Raw genomic sequence first — 24,537 nt, 5'->3', positions numbered from 1 at the left:
ACAGGATGAAATCAAACTTTTTAAAAATCTTCTTGATTAAAGCATTAAATCTACTGGTAGGATCTCTATTCAATTTTGTAATATTAGTAGCAGTAATAAAGTTTGAATCACGGCCTTAGTAAAAGTGACACTGTGACTTGTAGTCCGTTCATCATAAGAATAAACCGCATGTAAACATTGGGCTATGTATTCTTCCGCATTTGCTGCAACCTCATTTTTTTCTGGACAATGTGAGGTGCAAAAAGATGCTGTAATAATAAATTAATAATAATTATATGCAATCAGCTGAGAGATGTAACAATGACAAAACAGATAAAGATATAGGTAAACAACTCTCAGTTGCTAACTTACTAGAGTTATGTATGAATTTTGGTGTGAATGCTGCAAGCTCTATGTTACCAAAACCTCAAGATCAGCTAGCACATATGTTTTGGAGCACAAACACTATGTTTGACTGGAGCAATGTGGCAAATAATTGAACATCATCTGGTTTGTGGTTGGCTCAATTTCCAGAAAGTTATTGCCTGACAGTCATCAGTGCAGTGGTGGAAAATATAGAGGCTATTGACTTAACTGAATGCTCTAACAACATGAACAGATAGGAGATACGAACTCCTGGCATAACTGTCTGCAGAATGAGTCCAACTGACCATGTGTATTTGCCAAGTAGCATCTTCTCAAGGTGGAGGAGGAATACAAGGAACAAACAGCTACAAGAAAACTGCCATGCAGTCTCAATGTCTTTCTGCCTGAAAACCCTGTTCATGGGTACAAACTGTCAATTCATCATCAGTATCCGATCACTTGCAAGTCCAGCACACAGTGAAAGAGTTTTAGAATTTATGATACTTACCATACAATGTGACACAGAATTTTTTTTCTATTTCTTTGTTCATATTGCAGAAGTTCATAACACCTAACAGGAGCAATATCAGCAATACTCTTCTTGTGTAGCATCCACTTCATGCAACATCCACTGTAAATTTACTGCAGATTAATGCATAAGGTAAAAGAGATGTGAAAGTTTGATCATTAAAATAAAATCAAAAAATGTCTGGAGATACAAAATACTAGAAACTACAAGCACATTTTATTGAGTAATTTGTTCTAAGTTCACTTACTGAGTAAACGTTTACTTTTTCATCCAGGAAATACAGACACTGTCATCTGAAGACAAGACTTCTGAGATGCCTACAGTGCGTGCTCCAGCTGAGAACATGAGTTCTGCTGTCGCTCGAGTAGATGAAATGCATCCTGCTGCTCCTGGTGAAATGCAACATTTTGAGGAGCAGTTGCCTTACATGGAGGTTCCAATGAGTAAGCTGCATAATTGGTTTTTTACTTAACATCAGTATCATATTTGATTTTGGAATTACCCCTCTTGAGAGAATATATAATGGTAGTAAATAGTGATCACTCAATTTTGGTAATGCACACACAAAATTTTGTAACAATAGCCCAGCAGGGAGTTTCTAAGCATTGAAATGGTTTAGTGCCAGTCAACACTGAACTTTTTGTTGTTCTCATTTCATTCCTCTACCGATCAACATTTTGTTTTGCAGTTCAGATAAGTGCTCCTGAATGTAAACTCTTTCATGCTGAGCTTGCATCAGCAATGCACCTGCTGTTTGTGGCCTGGTGCACATCATGGCAGTCCTGACTGTTATGACCATTTCTGTTGCACAACATGGTGTGCTTGTTGTAGTAAATTATTGCTATTGCTGTGTTTGTTTATTTTGATTAACAAAACTTTACAGTAAAGGAAAAAATTACATTTCATCAATAATTTTGGTTATTGTATAGTTCAAAATGCAGGACAGCACAGAATCCAACATAGTATTGTTTATCACAGTACTGCTGGGATGTTTTAATGCTGCAGGCAACATAACCTATCAAAGGGCACCTGTCTTATAGATATAATTCAACAGAGCTTGGAAGTGCCTCCATCATTATTGCAAAGGATTTTGCTCTCCCGATCTGTGGTATGCTGATTGTGTTCTTCCTTAATGATGTTTCTCTAGAATTTTCAAGTAATGGCCAGATGAAACTCAGATTCTAGTATGTCCATGAAGCACATGTTTGCAAGGTGACAGCTCAGTTGTGAGCCAACCAATGTTATGTCATGAGAATAACTTTAATTCTTGTTGTTGTTGTGCAGATGTTACATGTATTACATTTCAATGACTCATTTATGTCTGGCATTTTAATGAGATCATTGGCAAAAGCCAACAGCTTGTATCTGAGGCTTCAGTTAAACCTTTGCTACTCTTTGAGTTCAAGAAGAGTTAGTCTACAACTGAAAAAAATTGAGTTGCAGTTTCTCAGATTGTCAGTAACTTCTTAGCCTATTTATATGACAGACCATGTAGTTTTGTGATTGACCACCATTCTTTTGTTGGCTGACAAGCTGAAGAATCCTTCAGGACAAGTGTCAATACAGACACTGGAGCTTTGGAAATACAAGAATACATTAGTATACAAGAATGAATGCAAACACAAGAATACCAACTGCATTGGAATCAGCTGGAGGAATATTATAGTGATGGTTATATTCCAGTCATTGTTGCACTACCGAACGTTACAGCCAAACAAAGCGAAGAACAAGCACTACTAGATGATGTGCAAGACAAAATAAGTGGTCAGTGAGAATCCAAGTAAATAGACGGAACACCTTATATAAGGAATTATGATCCTTGGGACAGAAGTGGTTGCTTGTTGTCCTTGCTTATTTACAGGCGACCATACTCTAGTATTTTCATGCTGCTCAAACATCAGCTCGTGTGGGATTTGCGTAAGCCCTCACTGGAACCGGAAGCCAGGGGTGGCCAATAGAGATAAGAAAATGAAGCGAGTACGAATCTCATGTTCGGGTTGGATACTTCACAACTCAAGGTGCTGCTGTTACATCAGTGCTAATGGGCTTCCTTCATTCCTTCTGTAGTTCCATGAGTATGACGAGTCTGAGAAGTGTGCTGTGGTGGTCGCTTCATACTAGTAGACGCGTTCTCTCTTACTGAAGCTTGCAGGGGTGTATGAGGCTAGTTGTGACTTACTGTTGGTACAGGACATGGGTATATGATCTTACTGCTGTAAAGAAGCAGTGATAAAATGAAATGACTAATTATCAGGATCAAATGGGCTTTAACGAAGCTGTATGTTATGAGGCTGTGGAGGGTTTATGACGAAAATTAGTTGTTGCGAAGTATACAATTTGAAATGTGTTCCAGTAGAGGAGGAGTGATATCTGGAACAAGTTTCAACCTAAAGTCCACACTTCAGGCAAAAAAATGTACAAATTTCATCCAGTGCAAACAAAGGGATTGTATTCTTGTTTATTCCAACTCCAGCACAAGGAAACGTGCTGCGTCAAATGAAATCTGGGCACAGGCGACATCACTGTTATATCCCTGTGACAAAAAGCGCACTATTTATGTATTCATTTGATCATGGCAAGTAGCTTTCATGGGATAATAGTGAGTTGTGTAGTTTATCACTCATTTCTGTAATTTATGTAACAATTAATCACCATTTAGCAATTGCGCTTCATCCTCATGCCATGTTCTCTGTTACTGTTGTTGCAGACTCAGTAATGGCTTGAGAGAGAGAGAGAGAGAGAGAGAGAGAGAGAGTGTGTGTGTGTGTCAATGTAATTGTTAGACATTTTCTGAACAGATATTAAAAATTAAAATAAAGTTACAGCTGTATTTGAAAAAGTTTTATCTATATAAATATATTTACAAACAGGACAACATTCACTGTTAACCAGTCAGTGGTTATATTGGTATTTAAATTGCTTCTGTGCTTTAGGCAGGTTGGAAATTTTGTGACATTACACCTTGCATTTGAAAATTGCTGTAAAGCTGAAATCATGGTTGTGTAAAATAAATGAAATGTAATTCTTTCAGAACAGTTGTGTATATAGGGGAATGCCACAAGTGCACTGTTAGGCTTGTGAACTCGTGACCTTGTTCTCCTTTTTGAGTGAGGTGAGTCCACTTGTGCCCAACAACAGACTCAGATGACAAGTGAACAGTGGCGGAGACTCATGAGTTGCATCTATGGGCACACAGAGATGGAGAGTTCAGAGATGATGTCAGAAGACTGTCTGGCGAGTTTAAAGCAACTATACGAAGCTCGTTTCTGATCTTGAATGGACAAACAATTGATGTGCATGCAATAGGACAGCCGGGCTGTAGCCAGCATGACTGTACTGCCCTGGCTGAGAGCCTTCAGGTAGGTGTGGCAAAGTTGCTTGTGGCATGGGCAGAACACATTCAGTAGGGCTACCGGGTAGGGAGGGGGAGGGTGGGAGTGGGGGGTTAGCTTATACTAGTTGAGGCTGCCTGCAGACAAGCTGAGGGGTGGGGTGCCCATTGGAACAGACTGATGTAAGCCGTTGTTGTACAGTATCCCAGCAATGAAACAATGTGCCTCAGTTACCCCTGGGAAACCTTTTACCACTTACTGCTGTAGTTGCTCCAGTTCACCAGATTAGACTTTACCTCCTTGGAAGGTTTCTCCAAGTCAACAAATAGGAATAAATGGCTAGAAGTGCGCACTGACTAACTCACTCACAACCATATCAGCAGTACGCTGCAGACACTGGAAGGTTTCTTGTAAAAGACATAATTTTTGAAGCATGGAGCACCATGTGCAATGATCTCTGATTATCAAAAGGTGTTTCAGTCAAGACTGGTGTCAGAAGTAATTTTACGATGCAGCTTCATCCACACAGTGATAACTGCATACCATCCACAGATGAATGGCATCTCAGAATATTTTATTAAGGTGTTGCCGGATATGATCCCGATCTATGCAGATGTTAATCAGAGAGACTGGGATACAATGGGTCAATCCATATGATGTAGTCCAGTGATGGCTGCTTGACCATTTTTAAATATTTTAATTTTTGTATAATGTCATTGCCCTATATTTGAGAAGTTCAAAACAGTTTTTTAAAATAATTTATCTTGCACCTTTACTGGATGGCGGCCATTTTTATTTGTCTATTACACAAAATACCCTAAATTCAAAAATAACCAGTCAAAATGACCTCCAGAGTTTGGTATTCAAATTTTCAAAAATCCACGTTTAGGCCGTAAACAACAAACAAGGAGTGATTTATGAGAGTCTATTTTTTCCTATAGTTAGATATCATACACTACTAGCCTCATATAGAGCAAGAACACTTACAAATGTTTCCTTAATTTTTTATTGAATTTTGAAATTTGAAAATTTTCATTTTAGTAACTAACAGAAGTTTCAGAACAGATTGGCTACAACAGTGCCACACCCAGCAATAATGTACTTCTACAATGCCACACCCAGAAATAATGTACTTCTTTATTGAAAATAAACCTAAACGTAAGTGTGCATTTTTATTACCATAGAACAAAAGTGAAAGCTGCTATTGTTTAATACCGCATTATTAAAAATAAATAAACTAAATGAACATTGGGTGATGGTGTTAACTAAATATATCTCACAATTAAATTTTTTTACTATGAAACAATAAACCATTTAAATAGGCAACAACCATATGATCAGTTGTAGAGTAATGCGAATTAATTCCTCATTTTCAAAAATTCATATCTTTGTTCACAGTCGGAGATCAATGTTGAAATTTTTACAGTACATTGCTGTCATATAGGTGTACAAACTGTGCAAAAATCATATTTTTATATTCAGTCCCACTTGAGATAACTAATTTGAAAACTTTACAAAAGATGAAAATTTTCAAATTTCAAAAATCCCTAAAAAATTAAGGAAACAGTTGTAAGTGTTCTTGCTTTGTATGTGGCTAGTAGTGTATGATATCTAACTATAGGAAGAAAATAGAATCTCATAAATCACTCCTTGTTTGTTATTTTTGACCTAAAAAGTGGAGTTTTGAAAATTTGGATACCAAACTTTGGAGGTCATTTTGAGTGGTTATTTTTGAATTTGGGATATTATGTGTAGTAGACAATGTTGTAGAGGACACTTTTCTAAAAACAACCATGTCAATTGCTATGTTGTAACTTAACCCATTGCAGAGATATTCATATTTTTGCTAATGTCTCTAAACTGAAACATCGTCGCACACTTACAAGCGGAAATGGCCGCCATTCAGTAAAGGTGAAAGGTAATTTTTTTTAAAAAACTGTTTTTTACTTCTCAATTATAGGGTAATCACATATAAAAAAATTAAAATATTTGAAATGGTCAAGCAACCAACTTAATTTTTATTGGACAACGTCGTTCGGATTAACCCAATACTACCTATCAACACATTCACACACAACACAGAAATTGAAGACACCGCTTTTCTTTATGCACATGTGGAAGACTGGAATGACAGTGGATTCTTTGTTTCCCTTTCAGCATGATTATTATGATGAAGATTAAATCAAATAGCTCTATAGCTCATTGCAAGAACTGAAAAAGCAAAGCTGCATACAGACTTTGAACATCCTGGATAAGGACTGTGAACATTGTAACACCAAACAGTGACTATATGTTACAACTCTGGTGACTTAGTATGGACTTTACGTTTGTACAGGATTAGCCCATAAGAAGAGTTTTTAATCCATTACTTTGATCCATACAAAAACTTAAGTTGCTTCTCACATACGATCGTACATCAAAGAGACAAAAGCCCACAGAAGTTATCCATGTCCTTTATATGAAGACCAATCGTAGTTATTAGTTAGTTAGAATTGGAGCTTCAAGTGCAAAGAACATCAAGATGTGCAAGAGAATTCTGATGCCGTGGGGGAAGTACTCAGTGTGATTGTCACAGTGGGCAACGTGACTAGAACATGGGAATCCACTAGTGGCACTGTATTAATTTAAGCCATATGAAATTGATTGTTGCTTGTCAAATGTCACCTACAAAGTCAAGGATGATACCCCTACATTGAGGTTATCACAGTCTTGAGGTGTATATCGATGATAGTGGCTTAGGACACAAGGTACATCAAGACTTGCAGGACAGTCACAATGCCTTGAGGGAAGTAGCTCCATTTGAATACTGCAGGGACCATGAGTATGCAGCAACACAAATAAAATGTGAATATCTACCAGTGCTGCGATACGAAGGACCAATGACTAATCCAGATTGAGGAAGCTATAGTTCATTTTGAAACAGCAGATCATTGTTTTATGAAGAGGGAAAGCAATGCAATTTGCTGTGCATTGTCTGCCACGGTGTAGCAGCTTAGTTGCTGGCTGGCACCATGCAGGTCAGCAGTTTAACTCCCACCTCGTGCATTTATCACTCGTTGGACATTTGTGAAGAAAATTCCAGGTTAACAGTTTTATTTTCTTTGTGAAATATCCTTTCAAGTGATTTCTTCATTTGTATTTTGAAGGTTCTGTGATTTACTTATGTATTGTATACTGGAATTTACTAGAACATTCTATGTATGTATAAATGGGAGTACACTCTGCAGAAGCAGGCAGTACAACTCCATCCATACTTTTTTGAGTGATCAGTACACATGCCTTCACTGTGCAGTATTAGTTCTTGTTGACGATCATGCTTTAAAAACTAGTACTTGTTTCAGGAGTCTGTGTCACAGTATTGCTATTTGTTTGCTCATTATTTGTAGTAATCAAGTAATACACGGATCCAAATGACACAAATACAGCTTTATTAATAAATCTCTGTGAACAATAACGGAAAAAAGCCTCTCATGACTCCACACGTATCAAGACAAGAGAATCATACAGAAAGTGCAACATAAGTGATACACAGAACAATTGATGTGAGTGGCACTAACTAAAATTACATAGTGAGAGTGAGTCAGCACTGCTCTGCGTGTATATAGGTGTGAGCCGCTGGTAGACTGCGGAGGATATACTGTGTGAATGCTGTCTACAGATGGCATCCAGTGCCTGGCCCAGAACATACCGTGGGCATGCTTCCTACAGATGGCGTCCAGTGGCTGGCCCATGTTGATACAGTCGGCAGTTGATATAAGTATGCACCTATGGTGACACTGCACTCAGCACACTCACATGCACTTGTAGCAGGATACAGTACACCTCTCCCTCACGCAGAGAGTATGCCCAGGTGATGGAGGAGACGCTGGCAGCCCAATGGAGCGACAGCTGCCAGTGCCACAGCAGGGGGGAGGGGGGGGGGCAGGATGATGTACTGGGAAGGCACTGGAGCATGGGGCCGAACATGGGGAGACACGGGCACGCTAGAGGGCAGTGGGCTGGCTTGGCACCCGATGACAGCACCAGGGAAGGCAGTGCTATCGCCATCTCTGTGTCGTCCTCAGCAGACAGGTCCCAGTGTGGAGGAGATGGTGTTGGACCCATTGGCAATGATGGCTGAGGCGATGATGATGAGGGGGTCGGCAAGCTGCTACAATGGATTCGAGGCTGGAGACAGACCGGCACCCAGCACTGGGAAGCTGGAAACCCAGGGCGTCGCACATGGAGGAAGCAACCAATGGGGCAAGGCCACTTCAACAGCAAGTGTCGACAGGCGTGAGACAGAGGGCAGCGGGCCGAGCTGCGGCAATGGGAGCTACATCTGTGAACTGGTAGCTTCCAGCAGCGAGTGGGGCACAGCTGATCAAAGTGGTGTGACACTAGCCCATTGGCTATACGGACATCACAAAAATGGCATCCACAGCAGCACACAACAGTGGCCGGTATCCACTTGGGCCAGTGACCAAACCCTCGTGCCCACATCGGCGATCCCAGTGCAAATTGGCCAGATGAATCTAACCTCAGCAGGTGCGGTGCAGGCTGCAGAAGGTGGAGGAGCATGCATGGTTTCCAGCTGTGAAGCAACTCAGCCGGCTCTGCTCCCCCATAGGCATGAAGTGATAGGTGCTCAGAAAACGGAGAAGGGCATCATCCAGTGAAGAATCCACAACAAACTTTTTCATTTGGGACCTGAATGTATGCAATAGTCATTCTGCCTCGCCGCTTGATTGAGAGGGGAAATGGCAGAGCTGTAACATGACAAATGCTGTGAGGGGGCAAAGAGAAAAGAGTTGAAAGGTATGAGAAATGAATTGAGGCCCGTTAACTTAAACTAAGACATCTGCCGACATCAACGCACACTGGAGAATGTAAGGAAACCGAGAAAATGCATCCACAACCAAGAGCCAATAGGAATTCAAGAAGGGACCCAGAACGTCAACACAAATGCATTCCCCTGGCTGGTGTGGAGCAGGCCAGGGGACAGGGACGCCCTGGGAGATGCCTGTTGTTGGGCACAGTGCTTACAAACCATGACAAAACAGACAATTTTGCCATCAGTCCCTGGCCAAAAAACATGTCTCCTAGCCAACGTTTTAGTGCACAGAATTCCCCAATGGCCCTGGTGGAGAAGGCGTAGAACCTCGTACCGTAACATGGCTGGATTGACTACACTGGGAGTGTGCTCTTCCATAGCCAACAGCAAAACACCATCAAAGACAGAGAGGTGATACCGTAAGGAAAAATAGTTTTGAGGGTGGTCCAAAGCTCATCCCGGTGTTTTATCTAGCAAGCCATGTTGAACAAGCCAAACCACCTGGCGGAGAACTGGGTTGGTGGAAACAGCAGCTGCTATGTGCAAACTTGTAATTGAGAAACCCTCAACTGCAGCCTGCATTTCAGCACCAAAATGTAAGCAAAGCAGTTCTTCACAATCAAAGTCGAGATCAAGACCCACAGCAAGGTGTGACAAGGTGTCCACATTGGCATGTTTATAGACGTAGGTCAAAAATGGATTTCATAATTGTAGCAAGACAAGAACAGCAGCCAGCATTGTAGGTGGTGTGCAAGGGTTTATGATCAGTAACAAGGTGAATTTTGGAGCCTTACAGAAAACATGAAATTTCTATAGTGCATAGCCTATGAGAAGAGCCTCTTTTACCACCTGAGAGTAACGCTGCTGGGATGGAGTGAGAGATTTAGAGGTGAAAGCAACAGGTCATTCAGAGCCGTCTGCATATTGGTGCGCTAGAACAGCGCTGAGGCCGTACTGTGAGGTGTCAGTCAACAAATGTATGTGCTGATCCGAAGAGAATGTATAGCTAAACAAGGGGCTGAGAGTAGTTTAGACTTCAGCATTTGAAAAGCACGTTCGCAATGTGGGATCCGGCGAAAAGGTAGATTCTTGCGTAGTAAACTGTGCAATGGCTGGGCCAATGTAGCCACCCCTAGCAGGGATTTATGGTAGTAGGATATCTTCCCTATGAAGGCCTGAAGTAGTTCCTTTGTGGGCGAGGGGTGAGGTGTAGACATAACAGCAGAGATGTGGTCTGGCAGAGGGCGAACCCCCTCCTGCAAGACCTTGAACACAAAAACACTGAGATTTCACGAGGTTACACTGTAAGCCAGCGGTCTGTAAGACAGGAAACAAATTGGGCAAATTTTTGAAGTGATTGCCTGTGGAGGAACTTGTGACGACAATATCATCCAGATAATTAATGCATCCTGGGACAGGCATGATCAGTCACTCTAAAAATCATTAGAAAATAGCAGGAGCACTAACCATGCCAAAAGGAACGTGAAAATATTGATAGAGACGGAAAGGAATATTCAAAACCAGACCTTGCCAAGACTCTTCATCCATATGAACATGCAGATAAGCCGAGAGCTTAGGGCACACCCGATGTTCATGTTGGACAAAACATAAAGGACAATATGAAAATATATAATGCTGACGCTGGCATGCAGTCATGGTTGCTTGGGCTGGCCTTGGTCTGCTCGGTTCTGGACCTGCATGTATACCGCCACCACTATCACTCCCTTGTGCAAGCTATCTATTGTCCTAGTGGGCACAATTTGTGACACCATTGCCACATTGACCCAGGCTTCAGTTTGGTCACCCACTTCAAAAGATTGTGCTATTTGCAAAACTTCTGCAAACACAGATTTTCTCAGAGTAAAGCCTTCTGGCACACTTCCTTGTCTGGAGCTAAAAGATAATAGCTTCACACACCATAGTGTCTGCATAGTGTCATTATGGGTATCAGTAACAAACTCATACTTATGGCTAAGGCCGTGAAGTTCAGCTCTAGAGGCCATGTATTACTGGTTTGGTTTCTTGTGGGATCAGTGTGATTCAACTCGTGCCGCTATGTCATGCGTTCATTTGCAATGGTAGTTGAACAATGAACTGCATGTGATCAAAAGTAAGAGCTGCCAGTTCTTGCAAGGGGCAAGCTGACACAGTAATTGATACACCTTAGGTGGAATCCATGAGAGGAATAAGGCTTTGCACAAATTCGAATCTGTCACACCGAAAACCAAAATATGCTGTCTGAGTCTTTTTTAATAAGCTTACTATTCCTGGTCTGAATCATTACATGGAGGAAAAGTCAGTGGATTTACCGGTCGAACAGTACAGTGTCTGTTAATGGAGGCCAACAAAGTGGTCTCTGCTGAAGTAAGCTGTTCAATCAGGGCCAATAGCATGGTGTCCACAATGACTAAACCTGACAAAATGGCACTTAAAGACTGCACACACAGAAACTATTCCAAACTTGTCACCAACTGTGTGATAACCAAGTAATATATGAAACCAATCCAAGTAACACAAACATGGCTTTATTTATAAACCTCAGAACAATAATGGAAAGAAGCCGCTCATGACTCCACACGTAACAAGACACAGAGTAATCATACAGAAGGTGCAACATAAGTGATATACAGAACAACTAATGTGAGCAGTAAAAACTAAAAGAATATAGTAAGAGTGAGTTGGCACTGTTCCACGCATATATGGGCGTGAGTCACCGGTAGACAGCACCGTGGAGTCTGTGCCGTGTGTACGCTTCCTACGGGCGACCCTTAGTGGCCAGCCCACGCTGATGCCGTTGACGGTTGATTTAAGTACTCGCACACGGCAACACTACACTTAGTGCACTCACACTCACATGCAGGATACAGCATTATTAATGGTGTTTCACTAGGCAGTTGATTAAATTAAAATTCATTTTTTCTTACAAGAAATATTCTTATTCCAGTCCAATATCCTGTCTGTAAATTGTGCTGAACTCTAATTCTGGTTGTGCCATACTATTATGATCATGTATAGGATAAAAAATTTGTGTGTGTTGCTCCAGTAATATAAGGTATTTGCACGTGTGTAAATTGTGATTTGGTGGGATTACGTAATGTATCAGGATGAGTATTTATTTAAATATTCTTGTTTACAGCTTCATGGCAGGAATGTTATGATGAAAATTCTGGCTATGTCTACTACTGGAATGTTGAAACAAATGAAGTTAGTTGGGAGATGCCCGCAGCATACCAATATTATTTTCTCCAACATCAGCATTGGATGCAACAAACTCAGATGCCAATGATGCTTCCCGAGTATGGTGTTCTTCCTAACATGCAAACCCCAGGTAAAAAAAAAAAAATGCTGCACATATTCCATTTATGTAGCATCTAGAAAAAACAAATTACCAAACATTATATAAAGACAGTTTCAAATGCTGTGAGGATTAATTTGAATAGTACATGACCAATTTCCTTCCCCATTTATCCCTAATCCATGTTGGTTGCCTCATTTGCAGTGGTACAAGCAGTTTCTGTACTGGTATGCTGAGTATATCAACAAGACTTTCACATCCCGGAACTACCCTTCAAACTTTGTCCGAAATCGGATATCCTGTGCCACATCTCCAAACACACTAAACACTGCTCTCACACCTGCTGGTCATCCAGAAAGGAGCACCCCATTCGTCTTTCATCCAGAACTGGAATAACTAAATCACATTGTCCAACAGGGCTGCAACAACCCTCTTAGTGCCATGTAATCCCCAAAATCTTTCTCACCACTCTCAAAGGGGTATTCTACTACCCATTCAACCTATATGATATCATTGTCTGCCTCTCTGCCCATCTTCTTAACAACCCTCTTTCCCATGTAAAAACCAGGTGAAGAACGTGTTCCATACATCCACTGACTACTTTCTATTCTGGCCTTGTCTGTGGCATTTCGTATCCCATCAGTGGCAGAGCTACCTGTGAAAGTAGCCTCATTGTATATCAACTTTGTTGTAAAAAACTGCACAGCATTCTATGTGGATATGACCCCGAATAAACTATTTGCTTGAATGAATGGGTGCTCACTACCAAACTATGGCCAGCAGCCAGCTGGATCACCCAGTTGCAGAGCGTGTTTTGCCATGTAATGCAGTTGACTTCATTGGCTGATTTACAGTTGATTCTATTTGTGTACGCGCCACCAACACTCATTTTTCAAAATTATGCAGATAGAAAGTCTCCTTGCAATATAGTATTAATTCCAGTAACCCCCTGGTCTCAGTATCCACTAATCCCAGTCTGTCATTTACTTCCCCCTCTCCTGTATGCAGCTTGTCCCATCTCACTGTCATCACACCAGCTTCTCATCCCCCACCCCTGCTGCATACATGTGTGTGTGCTCATGCCTTGTCAAAGTACTTTGTCTGAGAGCTAACATATTTTTTGCTTTTTAAAAAATGTTTCTGAGTGGTAATCTAGCATCATGCACATATTATATATCCTTACACATTGCTCATGTCCATCCACTCTCGTATACATTGTATTCAAAATTTATGACTTTACTGCTAATCCCGGTTAGTCTGTTTAGTGTTTTAATGTTGTCTCTTGATTACTACTATTCATAGTTGATGAGATGGGCTACAAAAAATTCCATGCCATGTTTCCTCAAAAAATTTAATGCAGGAATGTGTGGTATAATGCTATCCTAATGTTCAGTGAAGTGGCTGTCAATTAACATGACAGAAATTATATTTTGGCAAGATGATGCTATACAAGCTGTCACATTTTTGTTCATGAATAAATTCAGAACAATGCTAGCTGCAAGAATTCATCTGTACCACAAAATAGTTGTCATGTTTTGTTCCATTTTCACTCAATGATGATGGATGCTAGTAACACCAGTATCATAAATCTTTGTCTAGCTCAGTAATGACTAATTGTGATGGGAAACTGAATGCCACTTTATGATCCTCCAATCACTGTCTAACCTTATGGTTGATTCTGTGGTAACACATGAAGGTTCAACCTGTATTGTGATGTAAGAGGTGGTAGTGGTATATAGAGGGATTGAACTATTTCAGTGTGCAACCACCTCATCTGATCCTTTTATCTTCAGAGCAGCAGCCACTGGATTTGAAATTGTTGCAATGATCATTGAAAAGTAAATGCATGAATGGAATTATAACTGCTGATCAATGACTTGTTATTAAAGTCACAATAATAATTTACAATTAAATCATGATTGTTAACTGTATACCGTATCCCATGCTGTAGCAAGTTTGCATAACAAATGTTTGTTACAGGTTGACTGTCAGCTCAAAATGTTTCTTCCCTTTCTGTTTTACTTACATCACTTAATTCATTTTGCTTCTGCCTTCAGAACCTTGTAGTCTCTTATGTGTTAACAATTAGATCACATCCACTCTTCCTGTCATATTTCACAGGTCATCATTTGTAAAGTTTACGGCATTTACTGCCAGCTCAATCACATGATCAAAGTTCGCTGTCCAACAGTTCTGAATATGTTTGTGTGAATATGTGCCATGCATCTTGAGAGTCCACAGCAATTCATTTCTCATGTATCTTGTGCCTTTTATTAAACTTAGTGTGCACAAATTAGTATTTTTGCTTATTTTAACACTTCATATGTCTCATTTATTTTTTTTCTTGCAGTGAGTGCCATGAACAACCCTAAAACCAACATCTAACCCTACTGATGAATCTACAATAACATCCAAAGGGAGGGTTTGTAGTGTAAAGGGGTGTTTCTTGTGAGCTGCACAACTTTAGTGAGAATGTACACCTGCACATTCTTATTCCAGTATCTGTTACTTAACATTGCTTTAAGCTCTGGAAAGGCAAAGCTTAGTCCTTGTGAAAAATGTTAATTTACACTGGGTTTCAAAGTCTGCATTAAACTGTGGGAGCCTTCGTAGCAGTTCTGTGAGTTGATTTACATATCGGTAGAAGGCAGGGGCGTACAGTGTTCAGTTGTGCAATGACTGCCGAAGTCCTTTTATATTTTTTTATTATTTATTTATTTATTGCATACCCTGGTGCTCACAACACCCAGTAACACACAAACATTCAGCTTTCCGCTCAGAGGCACACTGTCTCCAATCTGTTCCCATGTCCAAAGATGGTTTCAAAGCAGAGTTAGACATAATAAAATATATTGCTTCAGCCAGTGGCTATAACCCTGTCCTGACTGACCATACCTTGCATAGGAAACAAAAATTGAAAGTAATACCCTTCCAAAATAGTTTTTTACTCTGCAGCAGAGTGTTCATTGATTTGAAACTTCCTGGCAGATTCAAACTATGTGGCAGACCAAGACTCAAATCTGAGACCTTTCCCTTTGCTTAGGCAGGTCGTGAGTTGTGCTAGGATAGCTAAGTTGATGAAGCACTTTACTGCAAAAGGCAAATGTTCCAGTTTTTGAGTCCTGCTCCAGTACATAGTTCTAATCTGTCATGAAGTTTCATGTCCATGCACACTCCACTACAAAGTAAAAATTCATTCTGGAAACAATCCCCCAGGCTCTGGCTGAGTCATGTCTCCATAGTATGCTTTCTTCCAGGAGTGCTAGTACCACAAGGTATACAGGAGAACTTCTGTGAGGTTTGGAAGGTAGGAGATGCGGTACTTTGTCCCAGTAACATCACTCTGATGAGGTCATGTAAGGTCCAAAATTTCAATCGGAAAAATGTAAAATAAAAGTGTATTTGTTTGCATAAAAGTTTTGTTGGTCTTTAGTTGTTGTTTAAAAGACTATTTTTCTGCAACAGGGTGGTATGATAGAAGAGGAATGTCATTTTTTGAGCTTAGTCTCCATTTTTTACTATGAAGTTGTCAGAGGCATTATAATTTTTTTTTAATTTACAGCTGTTATTGAAGCACCAGCTGTGTTAAAAAGGCCTATAAATCCAAAAAAAATTATCTCCATAGAACAGCACAAGAAAAACTTAAAGAAAAGAAAGAAGAAGAAACATGCAAAGTCCAAACCAGATGACTCAGATGAAGAGTAAGTATCCCATCAGCTTTGCAACTGAACCTGCATTAAAAGAAAAGTCAAAGTGTGTGAATTCCATGTAAATAAGAAAATGAAAAGTATCTTTAGATGCACTCAAAGTGTATAATTTTAAAATGGATGACACTGTTTCTATTCTGAAAATCTTTGTCATTAAAAATAACTGCAGTTGTAACTTTAAAAGTTAAGTGTGCATTCATTGTAAACAATTAGTGGTGGTGAATATATCATTCTATGTATGCTTGGAATAACTACTCTGCTACACCATTAATGTGTTACAAAAACACCTGATCCATCTATCTTAATGTGACTCCATTTATCTGACAGTTACTCTATGTTATTAATGAAAGAAATGAATTCCTGGTTGTAGTCCATCATCTTTAGTAACTTTACAAATAATACCATGTATTTTTCTTAATGATATTTTTATTTATAGCGTTATTAAAAATGTAAAAAATTGCAAAAAAAAATCATCTAGTTACCTATATGGCATTATTCTCAAAACATTCCGTATGTCCTAGGCCACATAACAATAAAATATAGAGACCCAAGTACACAAATTATTAACTTTGCTCAACTGTTTGACTTAAGATTTTCCTGTGGATTCTTTGCACATATTTAGGTGTCATTCTAAATGTTTGTGTTATTGAAAATGTTAATGGAGTTACAAGTTTGTTCATTTAATCGTTTTTGTGGAACTGAGACTTTGCTTCTGTAATAAATATAAAAAGCACAGCTGTTAATAACTGTGGAAAGGGGCACATTGACAAAGTAGTAAAGTTCTTATTGTAAAGAGTTTTATTCACAATTTAGCCTGTCTACCTTGATTTTTATTTTTCATAACCTTGTAAACTATCAAATAAAATGCTTTCATAGTTGTTAAAAATATTGGAAGATTAATTTTTTTCCTCATCATCATAGAATTTTAGTAACTGCTCCATCTGCAATGAATGCTTTGTGCAAAAGAAATTGTGAAGCCTTAATAAGAATTGATAAGGATGGCAAGGGGGAAAGGCACTCTAGGTGACTCACTAGAAATGTGCCCATTCTTACCACACCAGTTTGATTGTGGAATTATTGCATACAGAGTTAGCAGTCTGTGAGCAAACTCTTCTCCAGATAATATTAGCATAACCAGGATAGACTCAGTGTGTCCGTTCTTGTAAGATTGTAATTTACTCTCTGTTAGTGATGTTTTGTCAGTTTTTGTCATTGACTTCTCCAGTACTGCTTTACCATGTAAATTGTTTTATGATGGCCTGGGACAACCCCACCATCTTGATTACCAAAATAATGCATCCCTGTTTTAACAAGCTTTCTATAACATACACAAGTGTTGTCAGTGCTGTCTCATACTTGCTACTATTACTGGTACAAAATTGTTCTTAAATAAGATTGATTGTTATTCTGATCTTTCAGAGTTTTTCAGAGGCCACAGTTCAAGTCATTTTGTATATGTATAGCATAAATTAATAGGTGTTTCTATTTGATAATTAGTGTTTAACGTATGCTTGGTTGCACAGTTGATCACAGCTCATGCTTATAACCCAAAGAGAAAGTGGGAACTGATCCTAGAATATTTACCAGGCATATATTCAGTCGAGGCAATACATGATATATATAAGAAACGCCAAGTACCATCATCATTCAAGTACCTCATTCAGTGTTAGATTCCTCCAAAATTGACTAGATGTGGAGGTTCTCTAGTTAAAGGAAGGCAACCCATACCACCTACAGTGGGAGTTGTAGTAAAACATTTGGCAGTTGAATGTGATTTTAAATTTGATGAGTGCTTCACATTTAAAAAATAATTGATATTTCACTGCATCATTTACATGTAGAAGTAAGCAAATTTTATTGAGTTGATTCCATGTATTGGAAAAGATTATGATAAATTGTTTTTTTTAATTTCCTCTAAAAATGTGTTTTTATTTTGCAGGAAGATTGAAATGATTACTTCATATGGGCCCCCAAGTGAAGATGAATCTGATGAAAGCATGCCAGAGAAGAAGAAAAAGAAGAGGCATCATCAGGCAGGTGTTCCAGCTGTACATTGCCCAGTCTTACCCCAAACAACGTTGGGTCCTCAGCCACTGGTAAAGCCACAAAAATTGCCCACTAAGGAGGCTCAGTTGAGCAAGCAACACCCTCAGTCTATTTCAGCTTGTATAGCTGCTTTACAGCACAAAGAAGATATTCCCCCTAAAGGTGATGGAGTCCGACCAGTTGAAGGAGGAGCTGACACAGAATCACAAGGAGCTTTGACAGATCATAAGAAATCACCAACTTCAAAAATTGAAGGTGAACAAAAGGCAAGCCCAATGTTAAACAGCATACCCACCACATCTGTCAATTCAGAGGAGAGTGAGCCAGCTGAAGGCAATCCTGAACAGCTGTCTTCTCATGCTGAAACAGAATTAAGTGGTGCAAGTGTATGTACAGATCCATCCAGTTTACAAAACAAAACAGATGTCTCAGAAAGTTCAGCAGAAAATTTTTCTGGTGATGATGTGAATGCAAAAGCAAATGTAGACAATGAAGATAAAACAATTACAGAAAATCAAACAGAACAGTCAACTAATAGAAAAGATGAATTGGAAACTGATGATGCAGAGAATAATTCCACAAAGGAAAATGTTGAGAAAACAGGATCTTTTGCTTTGATAGCGGGCTATGGAGATGATTCAGATATAGAAGAAGAGAAAAAAGAGATCTTGTCCAGGAAAAATGTACCAAATGAAAGGAAGCAAGAGGTGAAGCCAACAATAGAATCTCATAAATCACCTGTTGCAATGATTCACAGTTCTAGTACCACTACACATTCTTCAACAACAGACACACTGTCTGAAACTGACTCAACAGACCAGAAAAGTAAAGTGCCTTTTTTGAAACCATTTGTTCCTAGTGCCACTGTTTCAGAAAATAATCCGAATGTAACATCAGATGTAGCTGCTGCTGTAACAGAAATGGCAGTCACAACAGCTGCATCCTATAGGTCAAGTCTAGATAATAGTGGACGCCGGGGCCTTGGTTTTGAGCCAAGAGAATCAGATAATCATGAGAACTACGAGTTGGATTCACCTGTACAGTTACATTCTGCAGTTCCTGTGCAGAATGCCTTCCAGAACCATGGAAATATGATAAATTTTGTCAAAGCAGAAACCTTGGTTCCATCTACTCACACTCAGGACTTAGAAAACAACAAAGAGGAGGAGGCAGAGAAGACATCCACAGTGCAAGAAGAAAAAGAAGGTCAGTCATTATTTTTTTATGATTTTTTAGTTACAGAAGATATTATTTCTCTATTTCTAAAGTATTTCAGTAATTTGCGCTACAAGTACAGAAACTCATCAAATTCCATTTCCATTTTTTATTCTCAGTTTTTTTTATGGGCACTCCTTTTCCCTAAATTGACATTTAAAATATTTCTACTCAATGAACTAAATATTTCATTATGGTTTAATACATGGCTGCACACAGATGACTTTGATCTGTGGACAGGCACAACTCTCTCTCTCTCTCTCTTCGTAACACTATCACTATGAGTTTAACAGCATAAATTCTGTGTCCAGTTGGGTCACAGCTTGAACAGATTTGTGGAAATCACAATGTAAGTCTAAGACTGGTGGATACCAAGTCCTGACAGCTGAATTCTGAGTGGCCAAGGTCAGTGAGCATGACTGGTTGTTGGCAGCTGACAGCTTCTACATCTACATCTACATCTACATCTACATGACTACTCTGCAATTCACATTTAAGTGCTTGGCAGAGGGTTCATCGAACCACAATCATACTACCTCTCTACCATTCCACACCCTAACAGCGCGTGGGAAAAACGAACACCTAAACCTTTCTGTTCGAGCTCTGATTTCTCTTATTTTATTTTGATGATCATTCCTACCTATGTGGGTTGGGCTTAACAAAATATTTTCGCATTCGGAAGAGAAAGTTGGTGACTGAAATTTCGTAAATAGATCTCACCGCGACGAAAAACGTCTTTGCTTTAATGACTTCCATCCCAATTCGCGTATCATATCTGCCACACTCTCTCCCCTATTACGTGATAATACAAAACGAGCTGCCCTTTTTTGCACCCTTTCGATGTCCTCCGTCAGTCCCACCTGGTAAGGATCCCACACCGCGCAGCAATATTCTAACAGAGGACGAACGAGTGTAGTGTAAGCTGTCTCTTCAGTGGACTTGTTGCATCTTCTAAGTGTCCTGCCAATGAAACGCAACCTTTGGCTCGCCTTCCCCACAATATTATCTATGTGGTCTTTCCAACTGAAGTTGTTCGTAATTTTAACACCCAGGTACTTAGTTGAATTGACAGTCTTGAGAATTGTACTATTTATCGAGTAATCGAATTCCAACGGATTTCTTTTGGAACTCATGTGGATCACCTCGCACTTTTCATTATTGAGCGTCAACTGCCACCTGCCACACCATACAGCAATCTTTTCTAAATCGCTTTGCAACTGATACTGGTCTTCGGATGACCTTACTAGACGGCAAATTACAGCATCATCTGCAAACAACCTAAGAGAACTGCTCAGATTGTCACCCAGGTCATTTATATAGATCAGGAACAGCAGAGGTCCCAGGACGCTTCCCTGGGGAACACGTGATATCACTTCAGTTTTACTCGATGATTTGCCGTCTATTACTACGAACTGCGACCTTCCTGACAGGAAATCACGAATCCAGTCGCACAACTGAGACGATACCCCATAGGCCCACAGCTTGATTAGAAGTCGCTTGTGAGGAACGGTGTCAAAAGCTTTCCGGAAATCTAGAAATACGGAATCAACTTGAGATCCCCTGTCGATAGCGGCCATTTCTTCGTGTGAATAAAGAGCTAGCAGCGTTCCACAAGAACGATGTTTTCTGGAACCATGCTGATTACGTATCAATAGATAGTTCCCTTTGAGGTGATTCATAATGTTTGAATACAGTATATGCTCCAAAACCCTACTGCAAACCGACGTTAATGATATAGGTCTGTAGTTTGATGGATTACTCCTACTACCCTTCTTAAACACTGGTGCGACCTGCACAATTTTCCAATTTGTAGGTGCAAATCTATCGGTGAGCGAGCGGTTGTATATTATTGCTAAGTAGGGAGCTATTGTATCAGCGTAATCTGAAAGGAACCTAATTGGTATACAATCTGGACCTGAAGACTTGCCCGTATCAAGCGATTTGAGTTGCTTCGCAACGCCTAACATATCTACTTCTAAGAAACTCATGCTAGCAGCTGTTCATGTTTCAAATTCTGGAATATTCCATTCGTCTTCCCTGGTGAAGGAATTTCGGAAAACTGCGTTCAATAACTCCGCTTTAGCGGCACAGTCGTTGGTAACAGTACCATCGGCACTGCGCAGCGAAGGTATTGACTGCGTCTTGCCACTTGTGTACTTTACATACAACCAGAATGTCTTCGGATTTTCTACCAAATTTCGAGACAATGTTTCGTTGTGGAACCTGTTAAAGGCATCTCGCATTGAAGTCCGTGCCAAATTCCGCGCGTCTGTAAATTTTAGCCAATCTTCGGGATTTCGCATTCTTCTGAACTTAGCATGCTTTTTCCGTTGCCTCTGCAACAGCGTTCGGACCTGTTTTGTGTACCACGGGGGATCAGTTCCATCTCTTACCAATTTATGAGGTATGAATCTCTCAATTGCTGTCGCTACTATATCTTTGAATTTGAGCCACATCTCGTCTACATTTGCATAGTAATTTCGGAATGAATGGAGATTGTCTCTTAGGAAGGCTTCTAGTGACACTTTATCCGCTTTTTTAAATAAAATTATTTTGCGTTTGTTTCTGGTGTATTTGGAAGAAATGGTATTGAGCCTAGCTACAATGACCTTGTGATTACTAATCCCTGTATCAGTCATGATGCTCCCTATCAGCTCTGGATTGTTTGTTGCTAAGAGGTCAAGTGTGTTTTCGCAACCATTTACAATTCGCGTGGGTTCGTGGACTAACTGCTCGAAATAATTTTCGGAGAAAGCATTTAGGACAATCTCGGAAGATGTTTTCTGCCTACCACCAGTTTTGAACAAGTATTTCGAGGGAAGGTTGAAGTCCCCACCAACTATAACCGTATGAGTGGGGTATTTATTTGTTATGAGACTCAAATTTTCTCTGAACTGTTCAGCAACTATATCATCGGAGTCTGGGGGTCGGTAGAAGGAGCCAATTATTAACTTAGTTTGGCTGTTAAGTATAACCTCCACCCATACCAATTCGCACGGAGTATCTACTTCGACTTCACTACAAGATAAACCACTACTGACAGACACAAACACTCCACCACCAATTCTGCCTAATCTATCTTTCCTGAACACTGTCTGAGACTTCGTAAAAATTTCTGCAGAACTTATTTCAGGCTTTAGCCAGCTTTCTGTACCTATAACAATTTCAGCTTCTGTGCTTTCTATTAGCGCTTGAAGCTCTGGGACTTTCCCCATCACAACTACAACAATTTACAACTACAATTCCGACTGTTCCTTGATCCAAGCACGTCCTGTATTTGCCATGCACCCTTTGAGATTGCAGCCCACCCCGTTCTTTTCCCGAGGCCTTCTAACCTAAAAAACCGCCCAGTCCACGCCACACAGCCTCCGCTACCCGTGTAGCCGCCAGCTGAGTGTAGTGAACTCCTGACCTATTCAGCGGAACCCGAAACCCCACCACCCTATGGCGCAAGTCAAGGAATCTGCAGCCAACACGGTCGCAAAACCGTCTGAGCCTCTGATTCAGACCCTCCACCTGGCTCTGCATCAAAGGTCCACAGTTGGTTCTGTCAACGATGCTGCAGATGGTGAGCTCTGCCTTCATCTCGTAAGCAAGACCGGCAGCCTTCACCAAATCAGATAGCCGCTGGAATCCAGAGAGAATTTCCTCAGATCCAAAGCGACACACGTCATTAGTGCCGACATGTGCCACCACCTGCAGCTGGCTGCACCCTGTGCTCTTCATGGCATCCGGAAGGACCCTTTCCACATCAGGAATGACTCCACCCGGAATGCACACGGAGTGCACACTGGATTTCTTCCCCTCCTTAGCCGCCATATCCCTAAGGGGCCCCATTACGTGCCTAACATTGGAGCTCCCAACTACCAATAAGCCCACCCTCTGTGATTGCCCGGACCTTGAAGGCTGAGAATCATCCTCTGAAACAGGGCAGGCAGCTGCATCTGGCTCAGCCAAAGACAGTGCCTGAAACCTGTTTGTCAGACACACCGGGGAGGCTTTCTGATCAGCCTCCAGGGATGTCTTTCGCTGCCTGCCACGCCTTGGAATGACCTCCCAATCAACCACAGGCCAGGGCTCAGCCCCACTGCAGGCAGCAACCGGGGCAACCATAGCGGCAGACCGATCTGGGGACAGACGGGACGAGGCTTCAAGTGTGATGGTGTTCAGGATGATGCCTCGGAATCAGCTGGCTTTGCTGTGGTCATGCAAGAGTCCTAAATACAGCATTGGCAGATGGATATGGCACTGTCTACTTGTGGGCATGGACATCCTATTGGCAATATGGACACTGCCTGTTGGCGAAGCAGACAGCTCTGGTCACAGTGGCGGCCGCCAGAGTTGCCCATGACAACAAGCTGCTGTTGCCATTGTCCTCTGAACTGAGTGAGGTGGTGCATTGGTTAACACACTGGATTCGTATTCAGGAAGATGATGGTTGAAATCCCTGTCCAGCCATCCAGGCAAATACCAGGAAATTATTTGAGTGAGGTTATGTGCTACAGCTGTCAGGAACTTGAAGAACATTGATTTAGCCATCAGCTGAATTCGTACTGCTGATGGCTAAAATTTAGTTCTTCAAATGCTGGGATGATTCCTTTGAAGATAGAACAGCCGATTTTCTTCCCCATCCTTTTGTCATCTGAGCTTATGATCCATCTCTAATGACCTTCCTGTCAATGGCCTGTTAAACTCTAATCTTGGTACCATCCAGAACTGTTCTTGTTTGGTTCATGATGCCATAGCACCGACAGGTCCACACTCTGGCCACTTACTGCAGTGACCTGTTATGTTAGTGGATTGTTTGTACTGAAACTGTATCCCTCTCCCTGCAGGAGAGATAGCGGACCATCTCAACCTCACGGAGTCTGTACTTGGTCTAACTTGAACATCAGACATGGGAAATCTGTGACAGAGATAGAGGTGGAGTCACCACTGAAGAAACCTGGTGCCCTGCAAGGGTGCAGCTGATCAATATTTTTGTGAGACCAACATTTTCCTGCAGCTGGACCTCTATTGTAGCTCTGCCAAGGAGGCAGGCGATGCATGCTGGGACCCATTGATGCTTACCCCGTGAAAAGATGATTGTCCACATCTCATTGTGGATCCAATAGCGATGGTGATGTGGGCTCGGGGAGGGAAGATTGCAGGCTAAAGGTTTCATATTAGAGGGCTGGGATTGCTGAGGGCAGCCACATAGCCTTAACGTCGGGCTTGCCCATTCTTGTGGAGTTGCTGTGGTAGGGGATGAACAA

This window comes from Schistocerca nitens, chromosome 3, assembly GCF_023898315.1.
Source record: "Schistocerca nitens isolate TAMUIC-IGC-003100 chromosome 3, iqSchNite1.1, whole genome shotgun sequence".
In the NCBI taxonomy this organism is placed as follows: domain Eukaryota; kingdom Metazoa; phylum Arthropoda; class Insecta; order Orthoptera; family Acrididae; genus Schistocerca; species Schistocerca nitens.
The sequence above is the reverse complement of the archived record's forward strand: the minus strand, read 5'-3'. Positions refer to the sequence as shown.